We start from the raw sequence: 3849 nt of genomic DNA, 5'->3' as shown, positions 1-3849 counted from the left end.
GAGAGAGAGAGAGAGAGAGAGAGAGAGAGAGAGAGAGAGAGAGAGAGAGAGAGAGAGAGAGAGAGAGAGAGAGAGAAAGAGAAAGAGTAACAGCAGTAACTCGTCGGTAGCTAATTACACGGTTACGCTTACACTTGTCGTGTCGTCGTGTATGGTTACACACATACCAACCCCTCACGCTCTCAATCACTCGAATACGTGTATTACACGCCGACGCACTCTCAGATTATCATCTTGAACGACGCGCTGTCAGCCACCATCTCTTAGTCTCTCTAAGTCTCTAATTCGCGCGGACAGTGACGAAGCGCGGCCGTGGATCCCGACGGTCGGCAACTCGAGCATACTCCGGTCCATCGCGGCCGCCGCCGCAGCACGGCTTATTAAAAATCCGCACAATGCACAAAGCGCACGCGCTCGTCAGTTAGTTTAATGGTCACTGCGCGCGGCGCGCGGCGGCGTAGGAGCGATCGGAGTGAAGAGGGCATTACCCCCGGACCCCGGGGAGGGGGAAACCCACCTCCACAACATGCAGCTGTCCATCGGGAACCCACCCCGGGCCGATCTGACTGGTACGGTGCGATCGTACGCACACGCACGCCGGGTTGTGGGTATAGGTGGTATAGACGTGCGCTGCCTAACCGAGCCGATTTCAGGGAGGATTTCACTCGACAAAAGCCTGATGGCGTTTGTCAAGTCGTATTACGCGCTCGTCCGGCGTATCGCCACGCAAATCGCACCGAACTCTTACTCCCCGTCTAAATCCCGCCCGATGAAACGCCATGCCCGACTGGATGTGAACTGGTGGACGGGGGGAAAACCTGGGAGTGCTCTGTGCGAAGCCGAGTCGGGGCCCTATTATTCACGGATCCGCCTGACGCGCAATTATACAGCAATGCGGGGATTAATCAAGAATGGTGCTTTCATAATATACGACGCCGACGTCCTTCTCAATGTCACTATAATCCTAATCTGCTGCTCGTCTGCGATGTCATAACCTCGAGAGATGGATACCAGGCAATGATGGCACAGCAACGTCGACCTTAAAATCTTGTCGCGCGAGCGTTTATCCGTGTCAGCGAGATCGCGAGCCCGGGCATTCGCTCCGACGTCGGCCTGAAAATGATTCGTCGGGGGTGGTGCAAGTCATTGCTCGCACGTACTGTAAAACTATCGGTATAGTTGTCGGCACTTGTGGAGGCTACCTGTGGGGTACGTGTACTTCTCCTCCTCCTTCTCCTCCTGTGTTGTGCGCTGCACTGTTCCTTCTATGTTGCACGCGGGGACAACAATAGCCAGCAGCGTGGGTTCTGGCAATCATGAAGGCCTATAAGCTCTCACCCGTTATAGAAAGGGTTGCCCGAAGGCGCGGTATGCGTGAATGTGTTAGTGCGTGCGTGCGTGTGTATGGGTGTGTATGTGTGCGCGTGCGTGCCCTCGCGCGCGATTGTGTGTTGGTGTACAGTTATATGTGGTATGTGTGCATACGCGTGGGTACGTCATAACGCGCGTGTGTGCGGGCGTGTGTAGTACGTGTGCGCGTGTGTGTGTGTCGCGCGTGTGTGTGTGCGTGTGTGTGTGCGTGCGCGTGCGTGCGTGTGTCGTGCGTGCGTGTGCGTGTGTGTGTGTGTGTGTGTGCGTGCGTGCGTGCGCGTGCGTGCGTGTGTCGCGCGTGCATGCCCGTGTGTGCTTGTGTGCGTGCGTGCGTGCGTGCGTGCGCGTGCGTGCGTGTGTCGCGCGTGCATGCGCGTGTGTGCTTGTGAGCGGCGTGCGCGTGTGTACTTACATTGATAAGGGAGCGAGACCCCTCGCGCATAATTAACAAGCCTCAAATATATGATACTCACTTGAAATGCAATAAGGAAATATACAAATGCAATAAGGAAATATAAGGATATATACGCTCGCCTCACTCGACGCTCGCCTACTACAAACGTACTTCAACATTCATTCCATCGTTATAACGCATCCATATTATGAGGCCGTAATAAACCAATTAAGTTTGCTGTTGCCGACGGGGTTTTGTCACGAGGGAGAGCACCGTGTGGTTGTTTCTCTAATAACGCAATTGGCTGGCCAGTGAACTTCGATACGCCAGCCGCCGTACGACACTTTCACTGAAACAGTGCACTCTGATCCAGAAAAACGGGTTCTTTGATATCGCAAATGACGCACGTGTAATGGAGAAGACGGCGGAGTTGTCATGTAAACGATAAAATATAATGCTTGCTATTACCACAACTACGTTTGTTTAGGTGTTGTGTGTCTTCGAATACGATAAAACGCACGTTTTATTCATACGATATACTTCACGCAACGTAGCGAGTGGATTCTAACAGATCACTTCTAAAGGATCATTCCAAACATAACAACGACGTGTGCATAGTGGCAATGATTCGATTTGACGGTGTAATTGCATAACGATGAATTCAGTTTCCTTGATACGCGAGAAAGTTTGATAGCTATCGGCGGCCGGTTTGACGGAGCCGTGGTTCCGTGTACATCACCTTTTCAGACCAATGGTCAGCCACTTCCACCCATCATTTAGCATAAAAATAGCATGTATTCTTCCGAAATGCCATATACAGAGGCACAGTGGCGAAACGCGTGTCATTAGGCCTGCAATTAAGCTACATCCGTCCATCTTCCGGTTATAACTGCAGCGAACGTGTGAGGGAAAGTGCGAGAAGTAGAAGGTTCCCATACCACGCGGAAGTCGCGAGGGGAGCCTCTCGTGTCAATAGAAACTGAAAGTTGGAATTTCACCGCGCGCGTACGCGATAAAAAAAGCGCTGGGTTTAAAAGTATAATCATGTTTAATGGGAGAAGAAGAATGAAATAATTTCATATTGTTTGTGCGTGCGGGTGCGTGCGTGTGTGTGTGCGCGCGTGCGTATGTGTGCGCGTGCGCGTGCCTATGCGTGCGTGGGTCCATGGAAAGAAACATCACTGCATGTTTATACGCATAGAAACGTACCAGAGGAGCCGTGTTTCTGTTAGGTTAGATGTCTGTCACACTCACAATGCGGGAATCCTAACAACCAAGCAAATTGACGCACCAGTGCATATACAATTCTCTTCTAATGACCTAACGAGACTATGATTACTATTAACCTTTACAAGCATTATCGCTAGAATCAACTGTTTCATTTGCATACTACACGCACGTCGCTAACGGGAAAACGCCGTGCCCGCGTATATCTAAATATTAGCACATTAGGGTACAAAGTGGATTCGTACACCTTCGCGCATTATCCGGTTTACGGCTGTAAACGAAGGTAACCAGGCGAAAAAACGCTTGCTGCATTTCGCGTGGTCTGTGTGTGTGCGTGCGTGTGTGGGTGTCTAAGTCATCGACCTCTGCCTTTACACTCGGCGCTACAAGGCGTACGTGACTCTATACAGGTGAGTAGCGTTGCGGATTGCTGTGAGATGCATCCGCGATATGAATCGCGTATGCTAGACTACATGGAGACACGCACGTCGGTACGCACACGCACACACACACACACACACACACACACACACACACACACACACACACACACACACACACACAGCTGCAAACACAGCTACATAGCTGAGTTGGTATCAGCTGGACTCAGTGTATGTTTGTCAGGCAGGCTTCCCAACGCGGCAGAATGGATACGGTGTAGTTATGTGCTATGTAAATATAACGCAATATAATGGAGTTACCATGATGGCAAACCAAACAAATGACAAACAAACACAGTATAATGGAAAAGGAACAAGTACAAACAAAACGCGTTACATATTTCGAGGGAGAGATAGAGAGAGAGAGAGAGAGAGAGAGAGAGAGAGAGAGAGAGAGAGAGAGAGAGAGAGAGAGAG

This window comes from Priapulus caudatus, unplaced genomic scaffold, assembly GCF_000485595.1.
Source record: "Priapulus caudatus unplaced genomic scaffold, Priapulus_caudatus-5.0.1 Scaffold212, whole genome shotgun sequence".
In the NCBI taxonomy this organism is placed as follows: Eukaryota; Metazoa; Priapulida; class Priapulimorpha; order Priapulimorphida; family Priapulidae; genus Priapulus; species Priapulus caudatus.
The sequence above is the reverse complement of the archived record's forward strand: the minus strand, read 5'-3'. Positions refer to the sequence as shown.